The sequence below is a fragment of the Camellia sinensis genome, chromosome 7 (genome assembly GCF_055761805.1).
Source record: "Camellia sinensis isolate YWXY chromosome 7, ASM5576180v1, whole genome shotgun sequence".
Classification (NCBI taxonomy): domain Eukaryota; kingdom Viridiplantae; phylum Streptophyta; class Magnoliopsida; order Ericales; family Theaceae; genus Camellia; species Camellia sinensis.
In genome coordinates this window covers 179,256,389-179,267,647 of record NC_138967.1, presented here as the reverse complement: position 1 = coordinate 179,267,647, position 11,259 = coordinate 179,256,389, and the positions used below count along the sequence as shown (strand labels likewise).

The window sequence follows — 11,259 nt, the reverse complement described above, 5'->3', positions numbered from 1 at the left end:
GAGTCTGGAAATCTTGCTGTGCGAGATGCCAACGATAAGTCTGGGCATTTTCTGTGGCAAAGTTTTGATTATCCATGTGATACTCTTTTACCAGGCATGAGGCTTGGAAAGAACTTTGTAACGGGCCTAGAGTGCCACCTCTCCTCCTGGAAGAGCAGCGATGATCCAGCTCAAGGTGGGTTTTTTTCTGTTGAACTGTTCCGAGCTGGACCATGGAATGGTATCGGATTCAGCGAGAGACCAAACCTTAAACCTAATACAATCTACAAATATGAAGTGGTTTACACAGAGGAGGTGTATAATTCTGAGTCATAATGGTGTTGTCGAGCTGGACATGGATTGATCCAACACAAGAATGGGTCCGTTACTTGACTGGACCAGCCGACAACTGTGATAGCTATAAACTGTGCGGTCCGAATGGTAACTGTAACATTGGAAACTCACCGGCCTGTCGTTGTTTGAGTAAATTTGTGCCCAGAACCAAATGGAGATTGGTCTAATGGGTGTGTTCGGAGGACCCCGTTGGATTGCCATAATGGAGATGGATTTATCAAGTATTCGGGGTATAAAGTGCCGGACACACGGAGCTCCTGGTTTGGTAGGAACATGACACTTGGGAAATGTGAGAGGGTATGCTTGAAAAACTGCTCTTGTATGGCTTATGCAAATTTAGACATAAGAAGAGGTGGAAGTGGCTACTTGTTTTGGTTTGATGAGTTGATTGATATGAAAGAGTTAAATGCAAATGTGCAAGACGTTTACATAAGGATGGCTTCCTCTGAGTTAGGTAAGAATTCATACCAAACACATAGGTGAGATTAGATTCTACATAGGTAAGAATTCTTCCTTAAAAAATTCCTCACTATATTACTTTTTCTACATCTAACTACAATTTAGCAAAAAGAGAGTTCATTTTGATTTCATCTTGAACCTTATTTTTTGTTGTGGGAATTCAATTTGGTCCGACTCTTATTTGTATTTGAGCCTATTTTGATCCCGGTTTATTATCTTCTGGATTTTTTTTTTTTTTTATATATTGTGTTATTTCAGAGTTCTAGAGTTATGATGATCTTTGATCTCTATGCTCAAAGTGAAACTGCATCATTCTTCGCCATGGATGTATGCTTGGCAGCAGAATTGTGTAGGGACGGGAGGGGGATGTGGCACCCCCCATTTAAAAAATAAAATAAAATAATATATTTATATTTTTCAAAAAAACATAAACCCGTGACGTCCACTTGTGTTTGGATTAAGAATTTGAAGCAGATTTGTGGAGGGGAAGAAAAAGAAAAGGGAAAGTAAAATATTTAGCTTATATTTCATTTATTTTTCCTTATCCTTTTATTTTCTCTCTGCAAATCTTTTGTCAAATTCTTGATCCGAATACAACCTTAGTCTGTTATTTTACCAAAGACCCTGGTTTAAAAAGGATGGCTAAAAATCAAATAAGCTAGTTAACTTTTTTAAAAAAACACGACTACCAGAGTTATCTATCAATACAAGAATAGCGATAAAAAAGTCCAATCAACTGCCATCTTCACTTTTATCAGCACCAACATTGTCTTTCTATTACAGAACTCACTCTTTTTTTATGCGGACTCTTCAATTTCCCCCACAGTACCCGTGCCCTTTGAATATGACATGGGTAACGGTGTGAGATATGTGTCTGACGCTTGTACCCAATTTAGACATTCATATCCTTTAATTTGTGACAATACATGAAGAAGAAGAAACTCACATTTGTTAGTAAAATAATATTTTTAGGCTCATGAATTAGATATAGAAATTTCATATTTTTTCTTAATCCTATTTAATTTCTAATATCTCATCCAAGAATATTATATAATATGCAATATATATGTGCATATGACATGTCCCCATACCCATACCCTATTTTGGATACATACCCCAAGATCCTAAGATTTAAATTTATGAAGGTCTGACATTTGAATACATACCCGCACCCGATACTCATACCCTAGTCCATATAACGTAACTTTTTGGTCAACTTTAAGTCTCAAAATAAATTGTCAAAACCCTATCGTCATCAAAAAACTGAACTTATATTGTTGAGATATTTTACTAATATTATTTTTATAACTTCATGTCTATCTTATATAAAATTATAGAAATATTCGCTAATAGCAATTTTAAAATTAAAAATGATAAAATTCTACCTAAAATTTTCTGTCACAAGAAAGATTAAGTGAATTAGCCACATTATCAAGTGAAAATAATATATTAATGAAATTTGAATATAAGTTTTAATTATTAGTTATTTTTCCATCTTAAAAATAGAGAATAAATTTTAAATAAAAATAAAGAAAACAATATTGAAAATTGTATAGACCTCATTTAAAATTGTCCTTTTAGACCTCAAATTATCTTGAGTTGCCCTGATTAGTGAAAATACTTTCTTCTGGTTCTGCCCCAAGTCACAATTCTGGATCTGCCCCTGTGTAAGCTTGTACATTCTTGCACGCTTGTGTGCTTGTTTTGTTTAGCTTTATTCATCCCTTTTCCATAACAATTTCAATACATGGGAGCGTGATCAAGGGTTTGAAATCTAAAGCAACCCTTTTAATTTTGTGCTTTCATGATTGTATTATCTAACTGACCAATTGACCATTTTTGTTAAATGGATTGAGGAGTCAACAGTCCATAGCAAGAAAAGAGAGATAATGGCAATGACCTTGGCATTGTTAATTGGACTTCTTCTGCTGGGTATAACCCTGATTGTGTATCTCTGAAAAAGGAAAATGAAGAATTCACAGCTAAACAAAGAAGGTATATATCCATACATGTCATTTTGTGTTAAATTATGTACTGGTATGTTACATTTTTGGAACTACTTGTCATATTGATAACTATTTTGTCCCCACTTTGCAGGAATTCTAATCCACAAGTCTGGACATGGTTACACTGACAAAACCCAAAACGAAGATCTAGAGTTTCCATTGTTCGACTTAACTACAATAGTTGATTCCACAAATAATATTTCAATCAACAATAAGCTTGGAGAGGGTGGATTTGAACCTATTTACAAGGTAACAACGTAAAGACACTCTTATGTAGTCTATAGGAATGTGATTGATGCCCAATCTTGTGGAGTCTATCCAGAAGCCATAAACCATTCAACTTTTTTATCACTACTTTTTCATAACTAGTAATTCTACAAACACATAAATTTTTCTACAAAAAGGTGCATAGAATGTTGTTCTGCAGGCTGCAACACTACATTCATCTTGATGTTTGGGTCCCCAATTTTTAAAAAAAGACATATTGCATTCCTAAACTTACTAAATCTTTTAATACAGACCTCACTATTCCGAAGGTAAAATTTTTATACATATGCTTGCTTTTGAGAAGAGGAATTTTATATTTTTCTTTCAGCTTTCAAGGAAGACAATTAGTTTGATGCATCCTTTCTCCCTATGAAACTTCATAAATCTGTGTAATTTTTTCTTTTAAGTAGTTGTAACATAAATCACTAGCCATGGCTACACCTATTGGAACAATGTTAGCTAGAGAAACATAAAAACAGTAAGTACAAATACAATTAATAAGAATGGCAAAAAAAAAAAAAAAAAAAAAAAAATTGTTTGCTTTCAAGCTAATTCTAGTAGAAGATCATTCTATCAATTATAATGGTAATTCTTAGGGTACACTGGAAAGAGGACAAGAAATAGCTGTGAAACGGCTCTCAAAGAATTCTGGCCAAGGACTTGATGAGTTCAAGAATGAAGTTATCTATATTGCCAAACCTCAACACCGAAATCTCATGAAGCTTCTAGGATGCTGCATTCAAGGAGAATAAATCATGTTAATCTATGAATACATGCCCAACAAAAGCCTGGACTATTTTTTATTTGGTTTGTCTCTCTTCAAAACTATAATATTATATATATTGCAACTATTCCACTCTAAGACCACAACCAGCAGTCGTTCTTTCTTTCCTTTTTCCTATACTTTTTTTTTTATTTTTTATTTTTGGTTTCATATAAACCTTGTGCTTTATTTGATAATGGGAACGAAATTATATGTGGTTTTTATTACATGTGCATTTGCATGAACTTGGTCTTCCAAATTTTGGGATTTTCCATTGAGGAATCCTGTTAAATTCATTCATCGGATTAGCAAGAGTGTGGACTAAATCAGACAAAAATTTTGGACAGATCAAAGCCAAAGCACATTACTGGATTGGTCAAAGCACTTCCACATTATCAGTGGAATTGCATGGGGGCTTCTTTATCTTCATCAAGATTCTAGGCCGAGAATTATTCACAGAGATCTCAAAGCTAGCAATATTTTGCTAGATATTGACATGAACCCAAAAATATCAGATTTCAGAATAGCTAGAAGTTTTGGAGGAAATGGGATAGAAGCAAATACAAAAAGAGTTATTGGAACATAGTAAGAATCTCTATAATATGTTTGTCTAATTCACTTATATTGTTGCTTCAAAATCCAATCTTTCATTCAGTGCTTTGTTACAGTGGGTACATGTCTCCAGCGTATGCAATAGATGGGTTATTTTCAATAAAATCAGATGTATTCAGCTTTCGCCTTTTGGTGTTAGAGATTGTGAATGGGAAGAAAAACAAAGGTTTTTATCATCCAGGGCACCGCCTCAACTTACTTGGCAATGTAAGTGTACTGATTAGAAATAATCTTCTATGCACGTGTTCCAATAAGGATAAAAGATCCTTCATTCCTAAATTATCTCTGCCTTCTGTTCCGAAACACTTAGTCGTTGGATCCTTGAGAGTCTTGAGGTACGGGTATCTTGAGACATAATCTAATTGTGAGTGTCTTGAGAAAGGACAACAGAGAAATATGGAGATAAAGGATCTTGTGTCTCGTACTACTAATATTGTGGTGGATTATTCAGGCATGGAGACTCTATGAAAAAGGCAAGTCATTGGAATTGATTGATGAGGCTCTATGGGACTTATGCTACCAAATTGAAATATTGCAATCAATCCGAGTAGGTCTTTTATGTGTATAAGAAAGTCCAGAGGATAGGCCAAGTATATCATCTATAGTTCTAATGCTGGGCAGTGAAGTTGCATTACCTAAAGCCAAATAGCCAGGCTTCTTCACTGCAAGAAATGTTCTTCAGACTAGTTCTTCGTCAAGCAAGGAAGTGTTGGAAAATAATAGTTTTTTGACAACTTTAATTCAAAATTAAAGTGGGATCCAACTGCCGATTGAGGTGGGTCTGAGTGGTTTTGTGTTCTCTTAAATGGAAAGATTGCAATACAAAAATAATGAGTCGAAACCATTGAGTTGTGAATGAGTATTGCCTCATAAAGTGGGCATCAATAAAGTTAGGTTTAGATTTGGACTTAGTCTTGGTTTGGACTGGACCTAGACTTGTACTTGTGCATGTGTTGGGTTTGGTCTTAGACTTAGACTTGGACCTAGTCTTGAGCTTTGGGCTGGGCTGAGCTGTGTTGGGCTTAGTTTGTGCATGTGTTTGAGATTGGGTTTGGATCGAGTTGTGACCCAACACCGGTATCCATTTTGCAACCCATCTAGTTTAATTCTCAAAGCATATGCATTATATACACATTATAATTTATATAATGGTTTTGGAGTTTGAACCTTCGTAACTCTAGCCCTAATTGCTAGAGTTGATGACATTTGATGATGCCATTGGTGTTAGCCTTCATGGCTAAGACTCTCCCCTACTAGTATAAATAGAGGCCTTTCTCCTCCAACTTAGTAGGTTGTTTTTAGAGAGGTTTTGTGATGGAAAATGAGATGGTGCTTTGAGATAAAAAATTGGAGATGGTTTTTACACCAAAGAAAAATTTTCCTATCTTCTTTTGTTAGCATCTTCTTTGGTTCTTGTTAGAGAGAGTGCATTCATTGTCAAGTTCGCCGAAGCTATTCAAAAGGTGATTCTATATTAGCTAGTTTCAACTGTCGTATCCTGGGAGACAGACACTAGCGTACCTCCAGCATCCATCAGGAGGCGGTGAATTTGTTTTAAGGAAACTGTCTAGTGCAGGTTTCGGTTTGCTTTTTTTCTTATCATTTGTTCTTAAATTTGATAAGTTCTAATCTTTTAATAATTTGTTTTATTAGTAATGTAATCTAATTCATTTCTGTATTTTTAGTTGTGTCGTTTATTCTGTATTTGTAACGCCCTCAAAATAAACCCATAATATATAACATTAACATGCATTAATAAAATAAAACAAGTCATTAAATTATCCATCATAGTACTTTTATTGAAAGACATCACATGTAACATCAAAAGTAAATGCCCTAAGGGCTTACATCTTTCCAAGCCAACACTTGGACACAAAAGAATGAGTATTAACTCAATTACAAATTTAGCCCTTGGCTTGAATGTTTACATGTAATCTCAAATAAAAACAAATAACTAAAGACAAGTCCTCAAAGTCCAAATCCTACCAAGCTAAGTCCTTGGAGGTAGCATATCACCTGGACCTGAAAATGATGTTCCCGTATAGGGTGAGCCACAGCCCAGTAGAAATATACTAAACCAAACATAAGCATTGAATAAAGTAATAGCATTCAATAGATGGTTGAAACACAATATTAGTTTCACTTTCCATTATTTACTCAACTTCCCATTTTTATCAATATGGCTCAGAACCTGGCCAACTATAACGGTGAACTACATATCACATTAACATTATTTCCAATATCAACAAAACAAATGAGACTAAGGCTCATATCAAAACACTTCCATACTTCTCATTTGATACACATTTTAGTGCTGTATCAACAACATGTAAAAACACTTCCATAAATCAATAAGCACACATAATAGTGATGCTAATGGAGTCCATCCCCTATCTCCTCCCAAACAATATCCGGTTTAGAGGTCCATCCCCTATCTTCCCCTAAACCGTGGAGTACATCCCCTATCTCCTCCTAAACAAAAATGCATATACAATGTATTAAACACTTGTCATATACAACACACAATCAATACATGTATTTTCTGTATTAATTCAACAGTCTAAATCAATGACTTAACCAATGTGATTAGTTTCAGTTTTCCCTAACCCACATGCAATGTCTACAACAATCACGACTATCCTCCACCGATAGCCCAAAACAGTTATTTCTAAACAGGAAATAAATGTATCAACTAACATAATTCCAACATTTTCATAGGTGAGTGATTAAACTAACCAACTACACCATTTAATCAATAAATTCATTAATTCCATGAATTCAACTAAATTCCCCAATTTTCCCTAAATTGATTATATAAATTAATTTATTACAACAACTAGGGTTTTTCCCAAAATTACCAAACAACCCCCAACATATCAAAATACCAAAACTTAGAACAAAACCTATAATATGGAGTAGGAAATCCCTACCTCAAATGATGAGACTCAAAGAAGATGATGAAAATACTCGGATGTGTTCCAACCCATAATTTTTCGGATCAAAATGAAGATCAAGGGAAGCTCCACACTCAATACAAAGGAACTAGGAACTAGATGTATTTATAGAGAGAAGATGTAGTCTAGAGAGAGAAACTCTCAAGTTATTCATTCAATGAACTTCATTAAATTGATTAATGTATCTCATACATTCATGATACATAATGCATCTTCTATATTAATGAATTCATTAGATAGATTAATGTATCTTACATATTCATAATAGATACATAATGCATCTCTAAGATCCATTCATAATAAATCCATCACATTCAATGTATTAGCATTAGTCTTCTATACATTGCATAAATAGATATCAATGATTAGTCACCATCTAATTGATGTACATGTATCTTACTAATGAGATGAATCTAGTATAATCATGCAAAATCTTTGAAAAGTTGTCATATATTACAATTAAACAATGAAGGTCAAATCGGGATCGCTATAGTATTTCATTCTTTTAATAAAAAATTGTTTTGTCATTTCTATTTAATTTATTTTATATATTTTCATGTATTATTATGCAAACATACCAACAATCTTAAAACAAATTTTTCATAAATAGTTTTGAAAAAAACAATTTAGTTTTGTTATAATTTTATTCTAGTGACTCTTGGAATTAAAATTAATTTAATTGCCTAGAGTTATTGAATTGTTTATTTCTAAAAATTTATCATGCACACTACAAGAAATGTCACTTTTGGCTACCAAAATATTGGTCGCCAAAAGTTCAATATTTAGTCACTGAAACCATTTAGCAACTAAAATATTTTGTCGCCAAACTCGTCGCCTATACCCTGTCAGCGATAGTATTGGCGACTAAACTATTTTTGGTCGCTGAAAGTGAACGTTTTGGCTACTAAATTTTCGTTAGTCGGCAAAAGTTATGTTTTGGCGACTAAAATATTAGTAGCCAAAAGTAAGCATTTGGCTACGAAACTTTGAGTAGTCGGGAAAGGGGATATTTTGGCGACTAAATATTTAGTCGCCAAAAGTGTTCAAATAAAATTAATTAAATTTTCAGCGACTAAAACTTTTTGTCATAGATAAGTTTTAGTCACAACATTACTACATTTAGGGGCTAAAGAATTTAGTCGCCAAAAAAATTATTTTTCATTTTATTTAACTTTTGCCTACTAACCATTTGGTAGTCAAAAGTCTTCATTATATTTTTAGCTACTAAATTTTTAGTCACCAAAAATCTTTGGGTTCTTTATGGCTACCAAATATTTAGACACTAAAAATATTGATTTCCTTTTTGGCTACCAATTGGTTAGTCACTAACAAATTCACTTCTTTTTTTTTTTCGCTACTAAACATTTAATGGAAAAAACTTTATTTTGTGTTTTTTTTATAATAATTAATTTCTTCACAACCTGTATTTATTTCGTGCAACCTGCACCCTGTATTTAAACAAAATAATACATATATCTATTTCTATTTCGTTTCAACAATACAAAAATATGATCTTTTAACATCAAATTCTATACAAATCTGAATTATCCAACCCAAAATAATAATTTCATACAAACACAAAATCATACAAAAAAGATGTCCTCTGTACAAAAAATTCTACATCAAATGTCATTTACAGAATATTTTGAAGGTGTAAACATGATGGGAAAATTAAATTTATTTACTAAAACACTTGCTTAATTTAACAATGAAGCCATTGATCTAAACGCTTCTCATCCTTCAAGCTTGCTTCATATAGTTTTGGTACCTTTCTTTCTGAAGACACCAACTGCAAAATTGTAATATGTAGTAATGCAATCAGAAAATCGAGAAATGGAATGGAAAGATGCAAGAACATTTTCCAATACACCCATTGCCCACGTCTTATAAAACATTGTAATAATTGCACCTTCAAATATAGTAGGAATCTAAAAATCAAATATAGTAGGAGGCTAAAAATCATTAAGTGATCTATAAGTAAATCCACAACTATCAATCATTAATCTAAGATGCAACAAAATCTGGTATTTTCCCAAGCATATCTTAGCAGTCAAAATCATTAACGCATAACTAAAAAATATATATCATTTGACCATATTACTACAAATATTCGATTAACGTAAATTTTTTTAATAGTAGTCAATGAGCCTTGCATAATAAATAATTTAAATTATTAAAATTGTCTGAAATGGACTCAGTCCAGCTCTCACAGCAGCTTGTTGAATTAGATGTGCTCAAGTTTAGACCAAGTAGTAGAAATGGGTCTTCAATATGCAGAATGCCCAAAATTGACTTCTTTTCATATGATTAAACTAACCAACACATTCAAATAAGTACAAGAATCTGAGTGAGTTAGAGCATAAAATTTCCTTCAATCCACCTAGTTCCAACTAAATATGAATAAAATATATGGGGATTCATCAACGAATGAGAATTTAACCACAACATATCTCATCAATAAATGCATACAAACAAACACAATGGTGAGATTATATCCAATTTTTGATGACCATGTTCCATGGGGCTTGGCTAATTATGCAGCGGCTTGATTTGCTATTAATGTCTATCTCTCTAATGATCTTCATTAATGTCTATCTCTCAATAAAATCACAATACTCTGTAACAGAGTTACAATGGTGTACATATATTGGTGAACATGTTCAATTGTGAAAGTAGATTGAAACAGATTGAAACACTCCATGTTCCAATTGTTTCTGATAAATTTGTCACTTGAACATAGAATCAAACACTTGGTGGGCAAAAAATTTAACAATCCACATATCAAACAAACAATCACCTAAACCAATGATCCAAATTCAGAGTTTATGATTTAAATTTTCTAAATAATAATAGACCATAGATAATGAACCCAACAAAATACTAAAACCCAGATGAATTAAGCAAATGGCATTACTAATCCGTAAAAAAATAAATGAAAACCTGGAAGAGTGGGCATGGTGCAAGAAACGATGGGCTTGGGCGACTTCTCGACCTCGACAAGGCACGTACGGCAGTTTCCGGCAATGGAGAGGCAGCTGTGGTAGCAGAATCTGGGAATTATCCAAAGAAAACTACAAATCAAACTCCTACTATTAATATACCCATTTTAGAAACCCATTCAAAAACATATAGAAGATAAGGGAGATAGATAGTGTCTAGAAATTGGAGAGAGAGAGAGAGAGAAATTCACTACTACAAATATAGATAAAGATCACACTTTTTTTGTGTGATGTATGTTTTTTAATCACATTTTAAATTTTATTAAAGTGTGATCTTTGGGAGTGTGATTAAAAGGGGTCATTTTTAATCACACTTTTTAAGTGTCATTAAAAATGATTTCATCTCATCTTTTCAGTGTGATTAATAATATTTAGATCACATCTTTTAAGTGTGATTAAAAACATTTAGATCACATCTTTTAAGTGTGATTAATAACTAATAAAACCTATGATAAAAAAAAAGAATTCAACATATTTAAAGAATAATCAATATTAGTTTTGTACGCACGTTTGAATAATATAATACACACTATATACTATATATATTTCGAATCACAACCATATATTGAATGAAACAACATCATGTATTTCATAAATAAAAATTAAATGTTCAAAATCATATACAAAGGAATTAATAAAAAGTTTTTAACTGTGATTACATATATTAAAAAATGAAAAAAAAAAAAGAAAGTATGACAACACATTAGATATTAAGGAATCAATCAGTTATGGAAATCAACCTAGTGGCGAGGAGTACGATATTAAGGAAGACCTGGAGAAGATATTAAGGAAGCACAATAGAAATTATAACTTCATAAGCTAAATAAACAAACAAGTATGACAACACGACAATGATATCACTTCTG

The 11,259-nt window shown here is 32.7% G+C and overlaps 1 pseudogene; it reads left to right on the top strand.

Moving 5' to 3' along the window:
- The first annotated feature begins 2,759 nt into the window (after positions 1–2,759).
- Positions 2,760–5,089, top strand: LOC145796328 (G-type lectin S-receptor-like serine/threonine-protein kinase SD1-1; annotated as a pseudogene).
- Positions 5,090–11,259: the final 6,170 nt, after the last annotated feature.